This window comes from Pelophylax lessonae, assembly GCF_965119305.1.
Source record: "Pelophylax lessonae genome assembly, chromosome: 4".
Lineage (NCBI taxonomy): Eukaryota > Metazoa > Chordata > Amphibia > Anura > Ranidae > Pelophylax > Pelophylax lessonae.
Window position 1 is genome coordinate 417,408,771 of NC_138771.1, and position 27,287 is coordinate 417,436,057.

Sequence of the window (27,287 nt, forward strand, 5' to 3'; positions counted from 1 at the left end):
CAGCGTTTAGACACTGCTGTTCAAATCTGCTCTTCAAAAATCATCAATTAAAGGGAAAAATATACATTTTTCATTCATACGTTACAGTGAGATACACCCATTGGATACTGTTGTTGTATTCCGCTTATCAATAAAAACCCATTTAGGGGAAAAAAAAATTATTGCAGCCTAGTCTGCACATGTTACAGTGAGCTACACCCATTGGATACTGTTGTTGTATTCTGCTTATCAATAAAAACCCATTTAGGGGAAAAAATGTAATTTGCTGCCTAGTCTGCATATGTTACAGTGAGCTACACCCATTGGATACTGTTGTTGTATTCCGCTTATCAATAAAAACCCATTTAGGGGAAAAAATGTAATTGCGGCCTAGTCTGCATATGTTACAGTGAGCTACACACATTGGATACTGTTAATGTATTCCGCTTATCAATAAAAACCCATTTAGGGGAAAAAAATGTAATTGCGGCCTAGTCTGCATATGTTACAGTGAGCTACACCCATTGGATACTGTTGTTGTATTCTGCTTATCAATAAAAACCCATATAGGGGAAAAAATGTAATTGCGGCCTAGTCTGCATTTGTTACAGTGAGCTACGCCCATTGGATACTGTTGTTGTATTCCACTTATCAATAAAAACCCATTTAGGGAGGAAAAAAATTGCGGTCTAGTCTGCATATTTTACTGATATACCCTTTGTATACTGTTGTTCTATTCCGCTATTTAATAAACACCCATTTACTGAAAAAATATTAAATTGCGGCCTAGTCTGTATCTGTACGTGTGAGATACACCCTTTAGATACTGTTGTTCTATTCTGCTAATCAATAAACACCCATTTAGGGAAAAGAAATTAAATTGCGGCCTAGTCTGCATATGTTACTGTGAGATACACCCTTTGGATACTGTTGTTCTATTACGCTATTCAATAAACACCTATTTAGGGAAAAAAATAATTGCGGCCTAGTCTGCATATATTACAGTGAGATACACCCATTGGATACTGTTGCTGTATTCCAATTATCAATAAAAACCCATTTAAGGGAAAAAAAATAAATTGCGGCCTGGTCTGCATATGTTACAGCGCAACAAGGCACACGGTCTCGCATGGAAGCCCAGTTATTGGTGGTGAAGTGGTGCTGTTCCGCAGAGCGACTCAGGCATGCGTGCTGCAGCTAAAGCTCCACTATGGCCTGCTGCTGCTTGCACAGTCTGGCCAGCATGTGCAATGTGGAGTTCCACCTTGTGGGCACGTCACATATGAGGCGGTGAGCGGGAAGGCCGAAGTTACACTGCAGCGCTGACAGGCGACCAGCAGCAGGGTGAGAACGCCGAAAGTGCGCACAGATGGCCCACACTTTCTGCAGCAGCTCTGACATATCGGGGTAATTTCTAAGGAACCTCTGCACCACCAAATTCAGCACATGAGCCAGGGAAAGGATGTGTGTCAAACCGGCTAGGCCCAGAGCTGCTACGACCACCAGGCCGGGCTTGAGGCTCACTGGCAGCAACCACTCATCGGTCTGCTGTTGAATGCCCCTCCACAACTCCTTTGCGGTGTGTGGTTTTTCCCCCAAACAGGCAAGTTTTAAAACTGCCTGCTGCCGTTTACCCCTGGTTGTGCTGAAGTTGGTGGTGAAGGTGTTACGCTGACTGGATGAGGAGGGGGTAGAGGATGAGGAAGCGGAGTAGGAGAAGTTAGGAACAGGAGGCAAACTGAAGCGCACTGCAATCCTCGGTGGTGGAAGGACATGCACCAAACTGCTATCCGCCTCAGGCCCAGCCGCCACTGGGCATTTACCCAGTGTGCTGTTAGGGAGATATAACGTCCTGACCGTGCTTACTGGTCCGCGTATCCTTAGTTAGGTGGACCTTGCCACAGATGGCTTTGCGCAGTGCACACCTGATTTTGTCACCCACATGGTTGTGCAGGGAAGGGATGGCTTGCCTGGAAAAGTAGTGGCGGCTGGGCACGATGTACTGTGGGACAGCCACCGCCATAAGGCTGGTAAAACTTTGCGTCTCCACCAGATGGAATGACAGCATTTCAAATGCCAGGAATTTTGAAATGCTGGAATTCAGGGCCAGGGATCGTGGGTGGGTAGGGGGGGTACTTCCTCTTCCGCTCCAGTGTTTAGGAGATAGAAAGTTGAATGCTTCCACAGGACATTGTGGAGATGGTTGTTGGTGACCCAGGTGGTGATGTTGCTGGCAGATCCTCTGTTTGCGGGGTGGCAGGTGCCACTGTTACTACGGAGGTGGATGAAGAGGCCGAGACTGCAGCAGCAGAAGAGGAAGCAGGAGGAGCCAGAGACCTTTCTTGGTTTTTGAGGTGTCTACTCCACTGCAGCTCCTGCTTTGCACTTAGATGCCTGGTCATGCAGATTGTGCTCAGGTTGAGAAGGTTTATGCCTCGCTTCAGGCTCTAATTGCACAGCGTGCAAACCACTCGTGTCCTGTCATCATCACATTGTCTGAAGAACTGCCACACTAGGGAACTCCTTTGAGCTGGCTTTGGTGTGCTCGGTCCCTTGCTGCATTGGGCAGTAGCTAGCGTAGTGTCTAGGGCACGGCCGCTCTGCTTTTGCACCCTGCTCCCTCTTCTGCTGTGCTGGTGGCTCTGTGCGACCACCGCCTCGTCCTCCAAACTACTAAGATCACCTGCATGACGTTCATGCCATGTGGGGTCGAGGACCTCATCATCCTCCACATCATCTTCCACCCAATCTTCACCCCTGCCCTCCTTGTTGGTCTCCACTATTGGGAATTGCTCAGCAGTTGGCACCTGTGTTTCGTCATCATCCGAGACGTGCTGCGATGGTCCTCCCATGTACTCATCTTGAGACATAAGTGGTTGGGCATCGGTGCAATCAATCTCTTCCACTTCTGGGGCAGGGCTAGGTGGATGGCCCTGGGAAACCATGCTAACAGAGTAATCAAAAAGAAGAAGAGACTGCTGCATGACTTGGGGCTCAGACTGCTTGGCTGATTTGCAAGGGGGTGAGGTGAAAGATTGATGGACTTCGGCTGCAGTTGCCAACTCTGACCTTTCAGCAGAAGACTGGGTGGGAGACAATGTGAAGGAACTGGAGGCACTGTCAGCAACCCAATCTACTATCGCCTGTACTTGTTCTGGCCTCAACATTTGTAGATGCACATTAAGCCCTGCCAAATACTGCTGTAAGGTTCTGTCGCGTACTCACAGCTGAGAAAGGTGTTTCACTTGTGCATGTAGCTGGCACAGATCGACCACGTCCTCTCCTTGCAACAGCACTAACATGGTGGAGCAGTAAGTGTGCACACGCCTAGACGTACTGAATGACGGGTCTGCCCCCTTCAACTTCTGGGTCTCCAAATTGGGCACATGGCCTGAGCTTGCCCTTTACGCCTTGGAGGTGCTGGCCTGCCCTGCAGCCAGTGTATTATCTGAACGTGTATTTAGCACGGCTGGGGGGCGTTATCACAGACAAGCGCAGCCGCCTGTCCAGAGCCAATGTGGACAAGCTCACGTTCATTAAAATGAACCAGGCATGAATCCCACAGGACTTGTCTGTACCTTGTGCAGAATATACGTGTATACCGGCATTTCCCAGCTATTGTTGTATTTGATCTTTCTAACTCTTTTGGGGTGTACCCTAATTTAAAAAGAAATAAAATTAAAAACAAAAACCAGTCTTGGCTACCTCGTTCTCCTCCACAACCGCTTCCACCTACACCGACACCTCAACCTCCTACTCCATATGGGCCTCGTCCTCCTCCTCCACCGCCGCTGCCACTTCCACCTACACCGCCATATCCACCGCCACCTCAACCTCCTACTCCACATGGGCCTCGTAAACCTCCTACATCATTCAAGATTATTATTTTTCTGTTTTTTAAGTTATTTCCCTATCCACATTTGTTTGCAGAGCACTTGTCATGCTCTTAAGAAGATTTTGCTGCCATTTGCAGCCCTCTAGCCCTTTCCATGTGTTTTTTAGAGCCATTTTAGTGCTCAAAAGTTCGGGTCACCATTGACTTCAATGGGGATCGGGATCAGGGGAAAGTTCGGATTAAGTCCGGGTCACGAACCCGGACTTTTTTTTCAAGTTCGGCCGGACCCACCGAACCCGGTCATCCAGGTGTTTGATCAACTCTAATTATCAGATGTAAACTTGATTTGATCTCAGTGGGGTTGATTTGCTAAAACTGGAAAGTGCAAAATCTAGTGCAGCTCTGGATAGAAACCTAACAGCTTCCAGTTTTTTGTTAAAGCTTATTTGAAAAAGTTGAAGTTAGAAGCTGATTGGCTACCATGCACAGCTGCATCGGATTTTGCACACTTCAGTTTTAGGAAACCAACTGCCCCCCACCCTGAAGCACCTTGTGGTTGTTGGGGTCTGCGGGCAGGGGGCTTATTGGAATCTGACCCCCCTATGTGAATGATTATGGGGTACATTATACCCCTACCCATTCACCCAAAAAAATGTCATAAATCAAAAAACATAGTTTTTTTACAATTCCTTTATTAAAGAAATAAATAAAATAAAAAAAAAACAATGTTCCCCCGATGTAGATCCATCAATCACGATGCACTCATGGAAGGCTGAGCACCAAATGCCTACTCAACCGGTTGACGGCTCAACCGGCTGAACTTGTGTATAGTGGTACTGTGCACAAGTTTCACAGTACCTTGCTGGTTTAATAGCAGGCATTTTTTTGGGTTCTTTGCAGTCAGGAAAAACATCTGAACTTGTGTATAGTGTTACTGTGCACAAGTTCAGATGTTTTGCCTGCCTCCAAAAACCCCCAAAAAATGCCTGCAACAACACACCTGGGCGTTTTTTTTTTGACGCTATGGTTTTTTTGGGCATTTTTTGGGGTTCTTTTGAGGCAGGCAAAACATCTGAACTTGTGTATAGTGGTATATATACACATACTTATATGTATATACACACCTAGCCATATATAGGTGTGATAGTAGCATAAATATATTAGTGTAAATGATTTCATTAGCGCAAGCATATATTTCTGCTACTATCACACCTATATATGTCTAGGTGTATATATACAGACATGGTTGTGTATATATACCCCCTATACACATGTTCAGATGTCATGTCTGACTCCAAACATGTCCTCAAAAAAGCACTGGCAACCCCTGCAGCATAAAGAATGCTGACAGGTGAGAAGCCATATTCCAGTTCTGAAGCAACCCAGAGAAATGATCATTTCTCTATAGCGGTCACCCTGATATGGAAGGGTTTTGTCACCCTTCCATAGCAGTCAGTGTCAGTTAACCCTACACTGCACTACGGTCCCCTTACACTTTACACTTTCCCTACAGAAACTGAATAAATTAAAGCTAACTAAAGTGTAAAAGAGCACTCTAACTACACTAGATATCCCTTTCCTCGCACTAATAAATGCTAAATGACACTTTGTAACACTTTGTAGCAGAAGTAACAGAACAGCATTCCACTCTCTTCCATGTCCTGTATAAGAATGCTAGGAATTTGGCGGGGGCTATCCTATATACTGGGGGGGCGTATTCACTATTGATTGGACTATGGACCCCCTAGTCTCTCCAATCACATTCCTAGCATTCTCCTGCCCCCTCAATTGGCTTTTGCTAATGGTTCTGGTCCAATCCCAGGCTTTTAAAGCCCATTTCCTGTCCCATTGCATTTTGGTCGGTTCTGGTTGCCGAATTCCGAACTTTTTGGGCAAAAAGTTCTAAATTCGGCCGAACCACGAACACCCAATGTTCGGGCCGAACCGATGGTCGACCCGAACCGTTCGATCATCCCTACTGCTGACCTGTATAAAGTACAGATATGCAGAGGTCCCTACACATACCTGCAGAAGCTATCAGTATCTCCTGCTTTGCCTGATACCCAAGAAGTAATTCTGATTAAACAGATCCAAGCTTTGCTTTGCTTTTTCCCTTTGCAAACTGTTAACCAATACGAATGTGTAGGTTGGAAGGAGCAGGCAAGCTTCAATGTTACCAGGAAGTGTTCCCAAAGCTTTGTCTGTGCTTTATACCTGTCAGCAACTTTTTTGTTAAAGTTAAAATCCTTTTAATACTGATAATAGGTGAGTACCCGCATTATTCTTAACTAGACATTAAGCCTATTAAATTAACGGGCGCTAGAACATATGTGGTCAAACATTTGTAAAAACAGACTTGTTCCAGTAAGGCGTACTTTGCTACTAAAGTCAGTTTGCTTATAAATGTCCCTTTAATAGCGTGTCTATGTTTCCGATTTTTTTTTAACAGTAATGCACCTACAGTCGCAGATTTCATACAGGCGTGTTTTGCATCTGCAGTCTTTCTATTTGCAAATGTCCCGTTCAAAACGTGTCTTTACTTTCCATTGTTTTGTAAGGTTTCGCAATCACACTCACAGATTTTCTGTAGGCGTACTTTGCTACTAAAGTCAGTTTGCTTATAAATGTCCCTTTAATAGCGTGTCTATGTTTTGCATTTTTTTTTTACAGTAATGCACTTACAATGGTAGATTTCAATCAGGCAATGTCCCTTTAACAGCGTTTCTACAGTCGCAGATTTGCTTTGCTGAGTGTGACAGTTTTTTTCCTCTGTTTATATGATCCTTTTCCTGACAGCAACAGCTTTTTTCCTTTAAAAATTAATCATGGCTTTATTCGCTTTTTTCACCACAATAATTACAGTCAAAGGGTTTGCCAAGTATAAGTTTCCTCATGCAATTCCAAGTATAAGTTTCCTCATACAATGTCCTTTTAATATCTTTAAGTCTCTCCCTCATCAGCCTCCTTGTCCGACCTGTCACGCACTGTGCACTGCGTCCCCGTTGCACTAGCAATCTAGCAATCCAATCTAGTGTCCCCATCGGAGTGCCTCCTTACATCAGTGTCCCCATCTGAGTGCCTCCTTACATTAGTGTCCCCATCGGAGTGCTCCCTTACATTAGTGTCCCCATCAGAGTGCCTCCTTACATCAGTGTCCCCATCAGAGTGCCTCCTTACATCAGTGTCCCCATCGGAGTGCTTTCTTACATCAGTGTCCCCATCGGAGTGCTCCCTTACATACGTGTCCCCATCGGAGTGCCTCCTTACATCAGTGTCCCCACTGGAGAGTGCCCCCTTACATCAGTGTCCCCACTGGAGAGTGCTCCCTTACATTAGTGTCCCCACTGGAGAGTGCTCCCTTACATCAGTGTCCCCATCGGAGTGCTCCCTTACATCAGTGTCCCCACTGGAGAGTGCTCCCTTACATCAGTGTCCCCACTGGAGAGTGCTCCCTTACATCAGTGTCCCCACTGGAGAGTGCTCCCTTACATCAGTGTCCCCATCGGAGTGCCTCCTTACATCAGTGTCCCCATCGGAGTGCTCCCTTACATTAGTGTCCCCATTGGAGTGCCTCCTTACATCAGTGTTCCCATCGGAGTGCCTCCTTACATCAGTGTCCCCACTGGAGAGTGCTCCCTTACATCAGTGTCCCCATCGGAGTGCTCCCTTACATCAGTGTCCCCACTGGAGAGTGCTCCCTTACATCAGTGTCCCCATCAGAGTGCTCCCTTACATCAGTGTCCCCATTGGAGTGCTTCCTTACATCAGTGTCCCCACTGGAGAGTGCTCCCTTACATCAGTGTCCCCACTGGAGAGTGCTCCCTTACATCAGTGCCCCCACTGGAGAGTGCTCCCTTACATCAGTGTCCCCATCGGAGTGCTCCCTTACATCAGTGTCCCCATCGGAGTGCCTCCTTACATCAGTGTCCCAACTGGAGAGTGCTCCCTTACATCAGTGTCCCCATTGGAGTGCTCCCTAACATCAGTGTCCCCATCGGAGTGCTCCCTTACATCAGTGTCCCCATCGGAGTGCTCCCTTACATCAGTGTCCCCATCGGAGTGCTCCCTTAAATCAGTGTCCCCATCTGAGTGCCTCCTTACATCAGTTTCCCCATCAGAGTGCCTCCTTACATCAGTGTCCCCACTGGAGAGTGCTCCCTTCCATCACTGTCCCCATCGGAGTGCTCCCTTACATCAGTGTCCCCATCGGAGTGCTCCCTTACATCAGTGTCCCCATCGGAGTGCCTCCTTACATCAGTGTCCCCATCGGAGTGCCTCCTTACATCAGTGTCCCCATCGGAGTGCCTCCTTACATCAGTGTCCCCACTGGAGAGTGCTCCCTTACATCAGTGTCCCCATTGGAGTGCTCCCTTACATCAGTGTCCCCATCAGAGTGCCTCCTTACAACAGTGTCCCCATCGGAGTGCTCCCTTACATCAGTGTCCCCATCGGAGTGCTCCCTTACATCAGTGTCTCCATCGGAGTGCCTCCTTACATCAGTGTCCCTTTGTGTCCGGGTCAGAGTTCCCCTGTATGAGCCCTGGTTAAAGTGCCCCTGGTCATAGTCCCCCTTTAATAATGCGGTCAGAGTCCCCCTTTAATAATGCGGTCAGAGTCCTCCTTACTAATGTGGTCGGAGTCCCCCTTAATAATGCGGTCTGAGTCCCCCTTAATAATGCCGTCAGAGTCCCACTTAATAATGCCATCAGAGTCCCCCTTAATAATGCCGTCAGAGTCCCCCTTAATAATGCCATGAGAGCCCCCCTTAATAATGCGGTCAGAGTCCCCCTTAAAAATGCGATTGGAGTCCCCCTTTAATAATGCGGTCGGAGTCCCCCTTTAAGAATGCAGTCGGAGTCCCCCTTAATAATGCCGTCGGAGTCCCCCTTAATAATGCCATGAGTCCCCCTTAATAATTCCATCGGAGGCCCCCTTTAATAATGCCGTCGGAGTCCCCCTTTAATAATGCCGTCAGAGTCCCCCTTTAATAATGCCGTCGGAGTCCCCCTTAATAATGCCGTCGGAGTCTCCCTTAAATAATGCCGTCGGAGTCCCCCGTTAACAATGCCGTCAGAGTCCCCCTTTAATAATGCCATCAGAGTCCCCTTTAATTTTCCCCGGATAAGAGCTGTGTTTGTGTTCTCTAATCAGCTGAGCAGACAACTTCTACTTTCTGATTGGTAGGTGGGAGTGGTTTATGCAAATTACCCACAGAATTGCCGAGCTGATCACATGCTGAAGTGCCATGCTGTATTTATTAGTTTCCAATATATATATATTGTGCAGAATGAAATGTAAAGTCTTTAATATATACAGTATGTGCATTATGAAGTATATTGAATACAACATTTAAATGGCTTTTATTATTAATGACAGAATTCATCACCGTAATGTGAAAAGGCATTTGTATTGGGCTGGCAGCAGTGACTGCCGGCTATTCACTCAGATACGGCTGTGGGTTGCCAGTTTGGGAAGTCCTCCTCTAACTGACTGAAGTAGGGCGTGGGTGAAGTCTCTGCACTCCCAACTGCTTTCTGTGGGGCACATGCGCAGTAGCGCAATCCAACGGACACAGGGAAAGGACGCAGAGACACTTGGATTTTACTATTATTATAGATAATAAGTATGTCTGTGAAGATTCTCATTTATCCAGGTCATGGTAAACCTAGTATTAATAGTGACATTCAGCTGGACTTGTTCTTTAATGTTGAAGATGTTTCATAACTTATCAAGTCACTTCTTTAGTTCCTGTGTCAAGAAGATACCCCAGCATTTTAATTCACATCTTAGAACACCTTATTCAAATATCAAGGAATGTTGGGGTATCTTCCTGACACTATAGGAACTGAAGAAGTGGCTTGGTAAGCTAGGAAACATCTTCAACCTTACAGAACAAGTCCAGTTAAAAGGGTCTAACAACTACTAGATATTATGTTTAACACCTAATAGGTAAGTCATTTGGAATCATGCACCTCTCTAAATTTCAAGATACCACATACGTAATTGGCTCCCCCATAAGGCTCAAATCATGTTTTCAGAACTTTTGAGTACACTTTGCTCACTGACTAATGAACATAAGTCAAGGTAAATGTACTAGATGTACAGAGAAAGCACTCATATGAACACTTGACTGTATTACTGATGGTGAATAAGTAGCAGAACAATGAGCTTTCGGTTGCTGCTGCTTTTTGCCTTTGATTAAAATCTGCTGCAATGCAGTTCAGCTATCAGCTATGTAGTTTTATAGCAATACTATAATGCTTGTATTTAGTTAACATTGTGGCAAGTTTTGAAATATCATTTTAGGATAATCTTAGAATTATTAATATAACTGTAATAACATATTGTAGCAAGAATGATGCAATAACCTTATTTTATTTTCAGATTTTGCAATGTTCCAACCATTTGCAATGTACATTTGTTCTCTGAGCTAAACAGCAGTTTTGCTCTTGTGAGTGAGAGACAAATTGAAATGCAGACGTGATGAGAATGTATCATGGTTGCCAAGGAGGTGGTTTCCCCAGCAACTGTATCCACACAGAAGCTCAGAAAACTTTGTAAAGTATCTTTTCAGTACTTTAGGTTAGGATAATTTTATCTTTTTAGACAGAACCAACAAAATATTCAACCTGTTTCAAGATAGCACAGATTCTTGTAAATGTTTGAATCAGCTAAAATAATTAAAACTATACCATGCATTTAATAAGTTGCAAATAGATAGAAAACATTGGATGCCAAATCTAAATGCACGCCATAGATCAATGGATCGCATTTAATCTTCTTACTTCTTACTCCTTCTCATTTGTTGAGCTAGATGCTGTGTAATATAGTTCAGAGTTTGCTGGCCCAGTATTGACAACTTTTACTGAGCCAAGTTCCATCAGCTTAATTCCTCTTCTATGTGTGCTGCTGGGCTAGCACAGCTTTTGGTAGATAAGCCAGCATGATTTCTATTTCCTAGCATCCTTGTATTCCTTTGCACTGAACGATCAACGCTAGAACTTAAAGATCTTCAATATTTTTTTAATCAGCTGTATCCTAAGCTCTAGATGTATATATATATATATATATATATATATATATATATATATATATATATATATATATATATATATATATATATATATATCCAACAACCAATTCTCATATACTGTAAGCCTAAACATGTTACTGTAATTTGAAAGTCATTTTCTATATTTCTAAATCTGCAACTCTTTTTTAAACAATGGCTGGTGATCTAGCCATGGTGGTCCTGTTATAGGATGAGAAGAAGAATTTGCCTTATACACACTAGTATCTGTTTATCACTATTCACTATTTGCATGAGAGAAGCTAGCTGAAAAAGAACAGTTTTGAAACCTTTAGGTGACAAGAGTTCCTGTTTTGTGATATTCCACTAGATTTAGGAATGTTTAATGAATATTACATTTCTACTTATTGAAATGGTTGTAAAGTCGAACATTTAAATCAGCATGCTCCCTTTTAATTTTGGGCTCTTATATTTGCAGTGTTTTTTTTTTTTAATAAAGTGTCTAAATACCTTTTCCATGTAGCCTGATATAGCATTCACATGATTTCTTCTGCTCCCTCTCTCCATCTGCAAGACTGATATGGGAGGGGATGCTAGACTTCTGATGAGAGGACTGCATAAACATTGACCTTGTGTCTGATGGGCAGTGTGCCAATATAGGAGAGATTCTGCACTCAAGATCCAGCCTGCCGAGAACGTGAAATGCGTAGCACCATTTGAAACATTGGGAATGCAACATTTAACAGGTAGGAAGGAGCAGAGTGACTGTCAGAATTCATTACAGAGCCGACACTTCCTGCTTGTCTCTACTAACAGGGGAGGGGGGGGGGGGATGGTGCTTTCACAGTTATCTTTATCAACAGAGCCAGTGGAAGACAAAACATAGATTTACCCCACAGCTGCTGTGGGGAGCTGAGCAGGAAGATCACAAGTAATCCCTCAATGACTAGGCACCTTCACTATGTAACCAGCAGCCACTACTTGAAGCCACTACTTAAAGCCCCCTACTTATATTTCAGCCTGTCATTTTACACATAAATACACATATACATACACACATGGACATACACACATACAGTATACGCATTAATGCATGCATTCACATATACACATATATACATGTAAACATACACGCATGGACATGCACACACACATACACACATGGACATGCACACACACATACAAACAGGACATGCACACGGACATACACACAAATACAGTATCTCACACACGTGAGTACACCCCTCACATCTTTGTAAATATTTTATTATATCTTTTCATGTAACAACATGGAAGAAGTTACACTTTGCTACAATGTAAAGTAGTGAGTGCACAGCTTGTATAACAGTGTAAATTTGCTGTCCCCTCAAAATAACTCAACACACAGCCATTAATATCTAAACCACTGGCAACAAAAGTGAGTACACCCCTAAGTAACAATGTCCTAATCGGGCCCAATCAGCCATTTTCTCTCCCCGGTGTCCTGTGGCTCATTAGTAATACAAGGTCTCAGGTGTGAATGGGGAGCAGGTGTGTTAAATTTGGTGTTATCGCTCTCCTTCTCTCATACTGGTCACTGGAAGTTCAACATGGCACCTCATGGCAAAGAACTTTCTGAGGATCTGAGAATCTGAAAAAAATAATTGTTGCTTTACATAAAGATGGCCTAGGCTGTAAGAAGAGTGCCAAGACCCTGGAACTGAGCTGCAGCATGGTGGCCAAGACCATACAGTGGTTTAACAGGACAGGTTCCATACAGAAAAGGCCTTGCCATGGTCGACAAAAGAAGTTGAGTGCACGTGCTCAGCGTCATATCCAGAGGTTGTCTTTGGGAAATAGACGTGTGAGTGCTGCCAGCATTGCTGCAGAGGTTGAAGGGGATGGGGAGTCAGCCTGTCAGTGCTCAGACCATACGCCGCATACTGCATCAAATTAGTCTGCATGCCTGTCGTCCCAAAGATAATGCACAAGAAAGCCCACAAACAGTTTGCTGAAGACAAGCAGACTAAGGATATGGATTACTGGAGCCATGTCCTGGCGGCAACCAGGTGAGGAGTACAACGACAAGTGTGTCTTGCCTACAGTCAAGCATGGTGGTGGGAGTGTCATGGTCTGGGGCTGCATGAGTGCTGCTGACACTGGGGAGCTACAGTTCATTGAGGGAACCATGAATGCCAACATGTACTGTGACATACTGAAGCAGAGCACAATCCCCTTCTGGGCTGCAGGGCAGTGTTTCAACATGATAATGACCCCAAACACACTTCCAATACGACCACTGCCTTCCTATAGAAGCTGAGGGTAAAGGTGATGGAATGGCCAAGCATGTCTCCAGACCTAAACCCTATTGAGCATCTGTGGGGCATCCTCAAATGGAAGGTGGGGGAGTGCAAGGTCTCTAACATCCACCAGCTCCATGATGTCTTCATGGATCATGGAGCAGTGGAAGAGGAATCCAGTGGCAACCTGTGAAGCTCTGGTGAACTCCATGCCAAAGAGTGTTAAGGCAGTGCTGAAAAATAATGGTGGCCACACAAAATATTGACACTTTGGGCCAAATTTGGACATTTCCACTTAAGGGTGTACTCACTTTTGTTGCCAGCGGTTTAGACATTAATGGCTGTGTGTTGAGCTATTTTGAGGGGACAGCAAATTTACACTGTCCCACTAGACTAGACAGGAAGGATCACTATGACACATGAAAGACAGGAAGGATCACTAGGACACATGGAAGACAGGAAGGATCACTATGGCACATGGAAGACAGGAAGAATTAGTGTAACACATGAAAGACAGGGAGAATAACTATGACACATGGAAGACAGGAAGGATCAGTATAACACATGGAAGATGGGAAGAATCACTATGACACATGGAAGACAGGAAGGGTCACTATGACACATGGAAGACAGGAAGGATTACTATGGCACATGGAAGAAAGGAAGGATCAGTATAGCACATGGAAGACAGGAACAATCACTATGACACATGGAAGACAGGGAGGATCACTATGACACATGGAAGACTGAAAGGATCACTATGACACATGTAAGACAGGAAGGATCAGTACGACACATGTAAGACAGGAAGGATCAGTACGACACATGTAAGACAGGAAGGATCAGTATGACACATGAAAGACAGGAAGGATCACTATGACACATGGAAGACAGGAAGGATTACCATGACACATGGAAGACAGAAAGGATCAGTATGACACATGGAAGCCAGGAAGGATCAGTATGATACATGGAAGACAGGAAGGATCAGTATGACATATGGAAGACAGGAAGGATCAGTATAACACATGGAAGACAGGAAGAATCACTATGACACGTAGAAGACAGGAAGGACCACTATGACACATGGAAGACAGGAAGGACCACTATGACACATGGAAGACAGGAAGAATCACTATGACACATGATAGTGATAGTAATAATCTACCCCTGCTGGGGTGCCATGGCCTTTTTTTTATGTGTGCCTTTTGTTTGGAAATTACTGTTACTCCAGACTAGTTAGTTTATCTATGCACTTTTGAGCTACCCCCCAGGTGCAGTAACTCTTACTGCTCATTGCTCCTTTGTTTCTGAGAGCTTTTTTATATATTTTTTCGTTGGTTTGTTTCTCACTTCCCCTGTTCACATTTCCAGTCACAGAGTCACCGTGCATCTTTAAATAAAACTCTACTCATCCTTGCAGACTGTGCCCTGCTACAATTCCGGGCGCCAGCTTATTTAAATGCATGCTCACACTGCTATACCATGCCTCTGAAGATGTCATAGATGTTTGACAATACGCACGCGTAAGGCGGACGTATCGGAGCTGAGCACACTACATACCGTGGTTTTATCCATTGATGCTGTTATATGATGTCTACTATGTAAGTGCATTACTTTTTAATAAATTTATGTGCCTCGATGTACTTCACGATTGGATGCCTCGTTGTCTTTTTTCTGAGCCTGCATGTGAAAGACACTTCTGTGGGGTCCTGTGAAGGCATTGTACGTCTGTGAATTGTGAAGTTCTCTCTCCCTGCAATGGAATGTGAGGAATGTGACTAGGAACCATCATTTACGCCGAGCGCTGTTTGCTCTTATGCCTGTTTGACCACTCTGTGACAGGAGGGTCAAAAGTTCCGGTAAGAGGCTACGGGTGTCAGCACAGGGGGTAACTCATCTCTCTCACTATTCACTGGTGATTGGCTGATTGGATTGGGTCCTTTCTTTCTACCTGCAGTTCTACTCCATTAGATTGTTCATGGACTGTATTACTGTGATAGATTGTTTAATATATGTCTGGCGCAGCTCCTAATATACATCTACCCTGCTACAAAAGCACCCGATCTGCTCATCTTCTATCCCCTAAACTCCACTGAGTACCTGTCTCCATTCCTCAACATCTAAATAAACTCTGAGATCTCCTGAAGTATCTGAGTGCATCCCCTACACACATCATCACTATATTACCAGAAGATGTCATTCAAAATCATATCTATAAATGCGAAAGGGCTCAACAGCCCCTTCAAAAGGTCCACGCTACTAAAAGAATCCTTCTCCCTCTGCGGAGATATCCTATTTGTACTGAGAATAGACATGAACGATTCGTTTTAGTCCGAATGTAAATTCAGACACATTTTTGTTTATTCGGAGACTAGATGTATCCAAATCTCTGAACTAAACAGTAACAAGTTTTGCTGAAATTCATTAAAATGCATTTTGTCTATTTGCTTATGTAGCACCCTACAGGTAGGTGCTAGGCAAATGTATAGTGGGCCTTGTCTTTCTAACAGCAGGGCCATGATTTCTGTTAGTTAGGGTGTCATGGGTTCCAGATGTGTTTGCTGAAGGGGAAGTCTCCCCACTGGCTCCTGTGAAAGGCTTCTCATAGGGTAGTGGAGGAAGCCCAATCAGGGGACACATTCAAGCTTGTAACTACCCTGGGAGGCAGATTATTCCGCAAAGGATTCTGGGAGTGGATATAAGTTTGGGGGAAGTGCGTTACACTGTGTCTTTGGTGGGAGAAGAGTCCCAGGAGGGAGTGACTTTGCAGTACCGCAGTGTCAGTAGTTCTATAATCCACAGTCCTGGATCTTCTGGACGTAAAGTCGAGGATTCAGCACTTCTATCAAGTTACAGTGTGTTCTGAGAGTCAGTGAGCGTTGGCTAGCGTCGACTGGCGTCAAGGCAGCGTTAACGGACATTTTTCCTGGATAAAGTCCCAAGTGTATTTATTGAGCCTAAGGAGTATCCCACTCATTCCCTCTCCCATCCCCTTATCTACAATAAAACCACCAAACAAAGATGCCGGAGTTGTTAATGTCTCAGTTCTCACACCCAGGGTCGCAGCTCACATGGGCTGGAGAGGTAACCGGTAACAATGGCAGACCCACATCAGGCCACAGGCCTGGAAACCTTGCTACATTTACTAACAAATTCTGAATTTTCTGAAAGATTTGAATTTATGTAGGCCGAAAAATGATTGACCGATTGGCATTTTGTGTGAAGAATAGCTGGTTATTAAGCAGCAGGCCAGGAAGCTGGCCATTGCACCCTTAACAACCGATGACTCATCAGCTTTCTGTGAGCTTCCCCACTGATAGCTGAAATGTAAAGGAAACAATGCTGGCGATAGAAAATTCCAAACAAAAACAGCATGGGGCTCCCCCAAGGGCCTGGTATGGATTATAAGGGAAACCCTAAGCCAAAATTAAAAAAAAGGCATGGGGTCCTCCCAAAATCCATAACAGAGCCTTATCCGAGCATTCAGCCTGGCAGGCCAGGAAAGGGAGGGGAGGGGCGAGCCACATGCCCTTAACAAGGTGGGTGCTTTGGGGCAGGGGGCTCTACCACAACATCCTCCTTACATTTCAACAAATGCCTTTATTAAAAAAAATAAAAAACAATATCCCCCAAGGTAGATCCTGATCAATCACTCCACCTGCCACCACCACTGGACTTGAAAAAAGAAAAAAAAAACCTCCGGCCTCGTCAAACACTTCCCACTGACTGACTGCTCCTCTTTCTGACATTTCTTAAATAGCTAAGGTGCTGAGTTACCAACTGATGTTAGCAGGTGACACCTTGTGACATCATTAACCCAGAATACCTTGGTCAGTGACGTCACAAGGGGGCAAGGGGCCCGAATGGCCTGGTAAGGATTAACCACTTTACCCCCAGCCCTATTTCGGACACTTTTTGTTCACAAGTTAAAACCAGTATTTTTTCCTAGAAAACTACTTAGAACCCCCAAACATTATATATATTTTTTTAGCAAAGACTCTGGAGAATAAAATGTCGGTCATTGCAAAATTTTTTGTCACGCGGTATTTGCGCAGCGGTCTTTAAAGCGCCATTTTTTTGGAAAAAATTTGAAAAATCACATTTCACTAATTTTAAAAAATACTAAACAGTAAAGTTAGCCCATTTTTTTTTGTATATTGTGAAAGAACATGTCACGCCGAGTAAATAGATACCAAACATGTTACTGTTTAAAATTGCGCCCCCCCCGTGGGATGGCGACAAACTACGGTCAATAGAGATCTCAATCTGCGACGCTTTAAATTTATTTAACGGTTACCAGTTTTGGGTTAGAGTGTAGCTCTTTTTTTTTAATTATTGCCCACGCTCTGGCAATCGCGGCGATACCTCACATGTGTGGTTTGAACAGCGATTTCATTTGCGGCTCGACTTGCGTATACGTTTATTTTGTGCGCGAGCTAACGGTGACAGGGGCGGCTAAATTTTTTTTTTTTTTTTCCTATTTATTTTTTCTTTTTTTTTAACTTTATTACAGGTTTTTAAAAAAAAAAAAATCTGATCACTTTTATTGCTGTCACAAGCAATGTAAACATCCCTTGTGACAGCAATATGTGTGACAGGTACACTTTATGGAGGGATCGAGGGTCTAAAAGACCCTAGACCCCTCCACTACACTTCCCTGTATGCAAAACGCCAAAAACGGCATTTTTGCATACAGCCGTTTTTTAAATCTGCCGCCTTTTGCGGCACAGTAACCCGGATGTGACGTCATGGACGCCGCCTCCGGGTTACGTCATCGGAGACCCGATCGATGCCGTTTCCGGCATTCATCAGGACTCCATCCAGCCGGCGGACGTGCCGGCTGGGTGCTCGGGGCTCCCGGTGGGACGGGAGCCCCGAGCAAAGCCGCGGAAGGCGGCGGGAGGGGGGGGACGTCCCCTCCCGCCCCCCCGGGTAACGATCGAGCAGCTCCCGAGCCGCATCGATCATTACCGACGGAAAGCCGACCGCCGGCTTCAAACAACGGTACCGGGATGATGCCTCTAGCTAGAGGCATCATCCCGGTATAACCACTCAAAGTCAGCCGACGTAGATCTACGTGGCTGGTCGTTAAGTGGTTAAGAGGGACCCCATGCAGTTTTTGTCTTTGGAGTTTTCTATTGCCGGCATTATTTTGTTTACATTTGAGCTGTCAGTGGAAAAAGCCTGCTTACAGCTGGCGAGTCAAGGACACGGCAGCCGGCTTCCTAGCCCACTGCTTCACAACCAGCTATTCTTCACACAGAATTCAAATTAGTTGATCATTTTTTGACTGATCTGAATTAGAATCATTCCAAAATTGTGGAATTCGTTAAAAGAGTAATAGCCGAAACAAAATTTACTGTAAATGAAACTCAACAAATTCTGAGAATTCCAAAAATGAATCAGCAAAACTATGTTAGTAACATAACGAATCAATCCGAAACAAAACTAAATTTTCCATTTTGCACATGTCTACAGGAGACTCACGTTGCCGCCATTGTGAAAACGCCTTCCTTAAAGTTAAAACATTTTGACCACATTTTTTCTAGCCTTGTGCGAGAAAAAGAAGAAAGATGTCTTGATTTAAATTTTAGATTACCTACAGTTCCAACTCCACAAGACAATCGAGGACCGTATGTAAACCCTTGTAAATGTATATGTTCTGAACCAAAAACAACTTTGTTTCTGTAAATACCTCCTCAAACAAGTTTCACTATATAGATGCTTGATTAAATGAGGGGACTTCAAGGCAGTTGGTGACCCTCTCATGTACTCACCATCAGGAAAACATCCTCCTCCCAAGACGTTAAACCAGTTTCTTCACAGACACGATTTGTATGATGTCTAGAGATGTCAACATGGGCTTAGAAAGACTACACTTACTATTCCCCATCTAAAGCTTTTTATCCCCTCATCAATATGTTCCTTACAGATAAATAGACTCCCCAAGCCATCTTCTCTACAGCCATAGGAGCCATCACGTGGTCAGACCACGCTCCTGTCTAGATCTAATTTGGTCACCTTGGCCACCAGATTATTCCACGCCTCTGGAGCCTTATTGCTTTGCTCTTTGCGGACCCATCCATCAACCAACAGATCAAGCAAGTTCATCAAGAATTCTTTGAATTCAATGTTATACCTGAAACGGATATGTATGCTTTGGACTACATATAAGGCTTTCATGCAACTACGTACAGTATACGGCTTTTATGTGTGGTGTACTTATAAAACTCAGTTCAGTTGCAAAGAGCCAGAGGACTAGGCAAATTGATGAGATGCTTGATTCTATTAGGCATTCCTCCAATCAGCTCTCACACAGTGTAACTGCAGTCTCTCCGCTTCCTCCTCTCTGCTGCTGACTGATGAAGAAGGATTTGCAAGTAACCACTCAGATGTGCAGTTACCGGTGTTTACTTGCAAATAGGAATGGATGAGTATTCCTGAGAACACAAACTGCATACAGGGGTGTACATACTTCTATGTAGGTAGGTAAACACCCATGTACAGATGTGTGTTTACCAGTGTATATCTACAGCCTGTCATTGATTTGTATGCAAACACCTGTCACTCCCAGGTGCAGAAATATGCTTGTTTTTCATGGTGTTTGGCTGTCATGCCTATGTAAAGGAACTCTAAAGCTGAACTCTAGTCAGTTTTATAAGAAAACTGGAAGTCATTCTGTAATCAATCAAACATACAGTGGGCACGGAAAGTATTCAGACCCCCTTAAATTTTTCACTCTTTGTTATATTGCAGCCATTTGCTAAAATCATTTAGGTTCATTCTTCTTCCTCATGAATGTACACATAGCACCCCATACTGACAGAAAAACACAGAATTGTTGACATTGTTGCAGATTTATTAAAAAAGAAAAACTGAAATATCACATGGTCCTAAGTATTCAGACCCTTTGCTGTGACACTCATATATTTAACTCAGGTGCTTTCCATTTCTTCTGATCATCCTTGAGATGGTTCTACACCTTCATTTGAGTCCAGCTGTGTTTGATTATACTGATTGGACTTGATTAGGAAAGCCACACACCTGTCTATATAAGACCTTCCAGATCACAATGCATGTCAGAGCAAATGAGAATCATGAGGTCAAAGGAACTGCCTGAAGAGCTCAGAGACAGAATTGTGGCAAGGCACAGATCTGGCCAAGGTTACAAAAAGATTTCTGCTGCACTTAAGGTTCCTAAGAGCACAGTGGCCTCCATAATCCTCAAATGGAAGACGTTTGGGACGACCAGAACCCTTCCTAGAGCTGGCCGTCCGGCCAAACTGAGCTATCGGGGGAGAAGAGCCTTGGTGAGAGAGGTAAAGAAGAACCCAAAGATCACTGTGGCTGAGCTGCAGAGATGCAGTCAGGAGATGGGAGAAAGTTGTAGAAAGACAACCATCACTGCAGCCCTCCACCAGTCGGGGCTTTATGGCAGAGTGGCCCGACGGAAGCCTCTCCTCAGTGTAAGACACATGAAAGCCCGCATGGAGTTTGCTAAAAAACACCTGAAGGACTCCAAGATGGTGAGCAATAAGATTCTCTGGTCTGATGAGACCAAAATAGAACTTTTTGGCCTTAATTCTAAGCGGTATGTGTGGAGAAAACCAGGCACTGCTCATCACCTGTCCAATACAGTCCCAACAGTGAAGCATGGTGGTGGCAGCATCATGCTGTGGGGGTGTTTTTCAGCTGCAGGGACAGGACGACTGGTTGCAATCGAGGGAAAGATGAATGCGGCCAAGTACAGGGATATCCTGGACAAAAACCTTCTCCAGAGTGCTCTGGACCTCAGACTGGGCCGAAGGTTTACCTTCCAACAAGACAATGACCCTAAGCACACAGCTAAAATAACGAAGGAGTGGCTTCACAACAACTCCGTGACTGTTCTTGAATGGCCCAGCCAGAGCCCTGACTTAAACCCAATTGAGCATCTCTGGAGAGACCTAAAAATGGCTGTCCACCAACGTTTACCATCCAACCTGACAGAACTGGAGAGGATCTGCAAGGAGGAATGGCAGAGGATCCCCAAATCCAGGTGTGAAAGACTTGTTGCATCTTTCCCAAAAAGACTCCTCAAAGGGGAGAGATTAAAAGGGGGCTTCTACTAAATACTAAGCAAAGGGTCTGAATACTTAGGACCATGTGATATTTCAGTTTTTCTTTTTTAATAAATCTGCAACAATGTCAACAATTCTGTGTTTTTCTGTCAGTATGGGGTGCTATGTGTACATTCATGAGGAAGAAGAATGAACCTAAATGATTTTAGCAAATGGCTGCAATATAACAAAGAGTGAAAAATTTAAGGGGGTCTGAATACTTTCCGTACCCACTGTAAATAGATAAAATATATATATTTTTTTAGGCAGTGTAAATAAAAAATAAATACCTGAATTTGACCTGAAAGGAAAAGTTTGAATGAAGCTTGGACACCTAGCATTAGAAAACAATTATTATGTTAGTGGAAATCAATGTATTAAAGGTGATTATTGTAGCAAAAGCTAATTTACTTTTTTATATTTTAGTAATTTTATATTTATTTGATGTCTAAATTTTTGCTTTCGTGTCAACATACAGTCTCTCCAACATACATTTAAAATCCAATAAGTCTTTTTTTTGTTTTATATTTTTGTGCAGGAGAAAAAGGAGAGGCAGGAAAAGAGCAGAATTATGATAAGCAACTAACATCGGGAAAATAGGGAACTTGGAAATACCCCTTTATGTCTGTCATCCTTTATGTGTCATGTCTAGAGTGAAAATATACTGTAGATATATATTAATGATAATAATAAGAATACAATTTAGGAATAACCATTAACAAAATCCAGTTGGATATGACATCCACATCTTTACTTTTTACTAGCTACTTACTAGCTAGAAACAGCTGTATGGAAGCTGGATAAATTAAGTTTTATTGAAAACTTTTTTTCTTCATTTTGGATAGTGTAAGTTAGGGTTATAACCCCTGTCCAATTTTTTTTCTCCATCTGTGTCCTATTAGGGAGATTTCCCTTCACTTCCTGTTCCATAGCCAAACAGGAAGAGAGAGAAATCCCTGCAAATTAAGGGAATTCCTTGGGAATTCCCAGGTTACCAGAACTAGTGTCCCCATTGGAAAATGCCCCCTCATTTCTTGGGACAATCTAAATTTGGGATTTTATTTTCCTTTCACTTTTAATGATAAACAGGACAAATAGAGACACTGAATCTACTTAACAGGGGCACAGACAGCAATAAAAACAGATCCATCACCACTTGTCCAAAACAAAAAAAAAGTTTTCCCTTTAGTTAATCTTTAAGTATAGTAGGGGAAGACTAGAGCTCATGTCATATTTTTTTTATTTTTGTTTGTATCCCTGTTGCAAGATTTTCTCTCATTTCCTTTCTGATGAAACTGTTGCCACAGGACAAAAAGTGAGGGCACATTTCTACAACAGATCCCGACAGCAAAAAAAAAAAAAAAAACAGAAAGGGGTTCTAATCCTTTCTCACTCTATACAAAGCAAAAAAAAATATTTTCGGCTTGACATACATCAGTATAATGATCCAGCATTTCTGTGGGGACATAAACAAAATGATATGTCTATCTTGCTGTTCAGAAAGTAATGTTTCACTACACGGGTCCTGGAAGGTAAATGAAAAGACTAAACAGTAGGAAAAATGTACTGTTTACTGAAATATTATTTTTCTCCTGAGTATTCTGTCTTTCCGTTTTTGAAGAAGTCAAATTATTATTATTCAAATTATTGTAAATGCTAGTATTGCAGACAAAAGCTAGAGTGAAACATCCCATTTTTCATAACTTTCATTATGTCAAATTTGAAGCAATGGGAACAGTGCTGATAGCTATATTGCTTGTCAGAAAATCTATTTTCTGAGTTTGCTACTCCTAATCATTCATGCTTATGGAAATATAATTGGGTTCTCTATAATTTACTCCATTCCACCTAAAAATAAACAAATTAATATTTTTGTTTTCAATGTCCTGGATATAAATCTTTCACAACAGCACGTTTTCTCAAGAGGACAATGCAATGCTTCAGTGTTTGTTTCATATGATTTTCTCATAACTTGTAAGTTATAAAATGTTGATTTTTTATTTTTTTTTGGTCATTTGGAGCTAATTGCAATTTTTTCACTCTCAAAGGAGTAAGCAAATATTTTCAGCATTTTGTGGTACATGTGTAGACTTTCTGCCCCGTAAGCACATAGCAAACTCTTATAGGAGATTGGAGGTGCATGAGGTCTCCATCTAAAACAAAATGAGCTGATTGGGAAAAATTATGGACTTATTGCAGATCAAAGGCCATAAGACACATTATCCAACCTCAGCAAGAGTAATCCCACATGTGTGCAATATACAGGTGTCAAATAAGAAACTGAAATCCCACTGGAACATCAAAAACATGAAACTGCCAAACATTTATTTTACTGCACATTTCTTCTACTTCCAAAGGTTTAGGCATTTATTACAATTTCATGGCCCTTTCAGACATAATTAATTGTCATTCATTGCAAAATGAGCTAACATTTAACAAAGTACAGAGAGATCTCTTAAAACCACCTCTGCTCTAAAGGAGATGCTAGCAAATGTATTTGTGCTTTTAATAAATTTGTATTAAAGAGTTTTGAAGAACACAAATAGTTGTAGGAAATTGATTGGTTACACAGTAGACAGTCATGTAATATAATCAGTAGGGATGATCAAACGGTTCGGGTCAACTATCAGTTCGACCCGAACATTGCCTGTTCGAAATTCGGCCAAATTCCGAACTTTTTGCGGAAAAAGTTCGGAATTTGGCAACCAGAACCGACCAAAATACAATGGGACAGGAACTGGGCTTTAAAAGCCCGTGATTGGACCAGAAACATTAGTAAAAGCCAATTGAGGGGGCAGGAGGATGCTTGGAATGTGATTGGAGTGACTAGGGGGTCCAGAGGCCAATCAGTAGTGAATACGCACCCCAGTATATAACATAGCCCCGCCAAATCTCTAGCACTGTAATACAGGGGCTGTGGAAGAGAGTGGAAGCAGTTCTGTTACTCCTGCTTCAAAAGTGTCATTTAGCAATTATTAGTGTGAGGAAAGGGATATCTAGTGTAGTTAGGGTACTATATACCACTATAGTTAGATTCAATAATCTAGTTTCTGTAGGGAAAGTGTTAAGTGTCAGGGTGACCGTAGTGTAGTGTAGGGTGAACTGACTCTGACTGCTATGGCAGGGTGACCAAACTCTTCCATGTCAGGCTGACCGCCATAGAAAAAAGATTGTTTTGCAGAAGAGCAGGCATAGGGCTCCGCTACTTTAACACCTGGCCGTTTTTGTTGCAGGCATTTATTGGGCTGTTTTGTGGACGTCTTTGGAGGCAGGCATGACATCTGAACTTCTGTGTAGAGGTATATATACACAAACACATATATGTATATATACACATACACACATATAGGGTGAAAGTAGCGGAACCCTATGCCTGCGCTAATGAAATTATTTGCAGGGATGTGGCTACGCTCCTATCACACCTATATGTGTGTATGTGTGTATGTGTATATATACATATATGTGTGTGTGTGTATATATACCCCTATACAGAAGTTCAGATGTTATGCCTGCCTCCAAAGACGCCCAAAAAATGCCCAATAAACGCCTGCAACAACACACCTGGGCTTTTTTGTTGCAGGCGTTTATTGTGCATTTTTTGGGCATCTTTGGAGGCAGGCATAACATCTGAACTTCTGTATAGGGGTATATATACACACACACATATATGCATATATACACATACACACATATAGGTGTGATAGTAGCATAACCCTATGCCTGCGCTAATGAAATTATTTGCAAGGATAGGGTTCCGCTCCTATCACACCTGTATGTGTGTATGTGTATATATACATGTATGTGTGTGTGTATATATACCCCTATACAGAAGTTCAGATGTCATGCCTGCCTCCAAAGACGCCCAAAAAATGCACAATAAACGCCTGCAACAAAAACGCCCAGGTGTGTTGTTGCAGGCGTTTATTGGGAATGTTTTGGGCGTCGTCCCTGAGGCGATTGTATTTGGTTCAGAACCAATCAGTCATCTGGTCCAGGCCAATGATTTAAGGCCTGGACCTGCTGATTGGTTCTGACCAATAAAAGAACCTCCTGTGCCTGTGTAACGTAAACTCAGGCACAGAAAATGATGCAATCTCCCTTCCTGGAGCCCTTTTTGGCTCCAGCGAGCGAGGAGAGAGCATCTACTGTGAGTATACAAACATTACACTGACACCATTACACGTAGGCACATATATTTTACCAAATGGTAAGAAATATCAGCGCTCAACCCTATCAGATAGCAGCTGGACACTAAAAACAGGCACAGAAACAAAACCTGGGTAGCAAAAATATAAACAGTAGAACAGTGCAGCGCTCTAAAAATAATAAAACTCAATGGAATAAAATCGCAGCTAAAATCGCAGATAAAACACAAAAGCAAAGTCCATCTATAAGAGCCAGATCAAAGGTCGGGTAAGAAGTAGTAGGTGTAATAGTCCTTATAAGGTGCAAAGATTCCTATTGAATTCCCGAGGAGCCAGGTGCAGATAGCAGAAGACACACACACTCCCTCCACCTTCCAGAGTGGCCTCTCACCTTATTAAGGTATTACACGGGCATTGTAAACATAGACACATCACCAACTCCAACCTCTTGACGATCCTTCCGGTTATCAATGAAGGAAAACAATCTGTAGTAAGCATGAACCTACACAGCTTCGTACTGCACACTCCTGGATGTCTCTCCGATGACAGGGTATTAAAAGGAAAAAAACGCCAGGATAGTGTAATACTGATTTTTAATATGATTAAAACATCACAAAGTGGCCTCTTACTTGTTAAAGATGGACATCAGGCATATAACAATAGAAGGACCGGGACAGCGGGACTCGCTCGGTGTCACTCGGTCTCCTCCGTGCCAGCGGGTGACGTCAGACGCTCGACTCCTCCTCCCTCCGCACGCGTATCGCCTCCGTGGGTGGAGGCTTCGTCAGCGATGAAGAGGATTGGTCCAACGTCACCTTATTAATAATCCTCCCCTTAATCTGATTGGCCAGTCCTTCTACAACGTTCCTATGGATACCCTAATGCCGGAACTAGAGGGAAATCCCAGCTCAGACTTCAGACAATCCCGAGTATGGCTATAAACAAGATGAGAGGAAACTTAACCCCTTCTCCACCTTCGGGCAGCTTAATACGCTCCCCAAAGCCAATTATTAACAGGATCAGGATGGATAGCACTCAATTGATGTGCTTAATTAAGAGTTTAAAAAATAATACAACAGCGTATGACGCCGTATACCCGTTGGCACGGAAGATACATAAAGAATAAATACATCATAAAGGTACATGTTAAGAACGATAAAAACTTTAAACATGATAATACAACTACTTAGAACACTGCACATGTAGCTATATAAATAAAAATAGAAATGAACATAAAAGAATAATTTATCGATCAGAAATAAAACAATTCAAATCAAAATCCGTGTTCAGACCCCGGGGTACGGCAACTTTCATTTCATAAATCCAAAAGGATTCCCTTTTACTTAATTGGCGAATGTAGTTGCCGCCCCTCCAGTGCTTTTTAACTTTTTCAATGCCCCAGAAATTCATATCCTTGGGGTCTTTGTTATGGAAGTTTTTGAAATGCTGGTACAGAAAATGGGGGGATTTTCCCTTTCTAATGCACCTAACATGTTCAGCAAGTCTTACTTGGAGGGCTCTTGAGGTCCTACCGACGTACTGTAGTCCACAACTACATTCGATCACATACACAACCCCAGTAGTCGCACAGGTAATAAGGTCATTGATCTTATACTCTCTACCTGTCGCCTGAGCCACGAAATCCTTCCTGCGTTTCACATTCTTTTTCGCAGAACGGCACACTATGCATTTGCCACATGCATAAAAACCTTTCAGGAAAGCAAACAATTTATTATGTGCCTCCACTGGGGGATCTACTACTCCAGGGGCTAAAATATTCCTCAAAGTAGGTGCCCGTTTATAAACAAAACGTGGTCTGGCTGGGAGATGGTCGCATAGTACTCGGTCTTGCATCAAAATAGGCCAATGTTTGTTAAAAATACTTTCAATTTTTTTGTATTGAATATTGTAATCTAA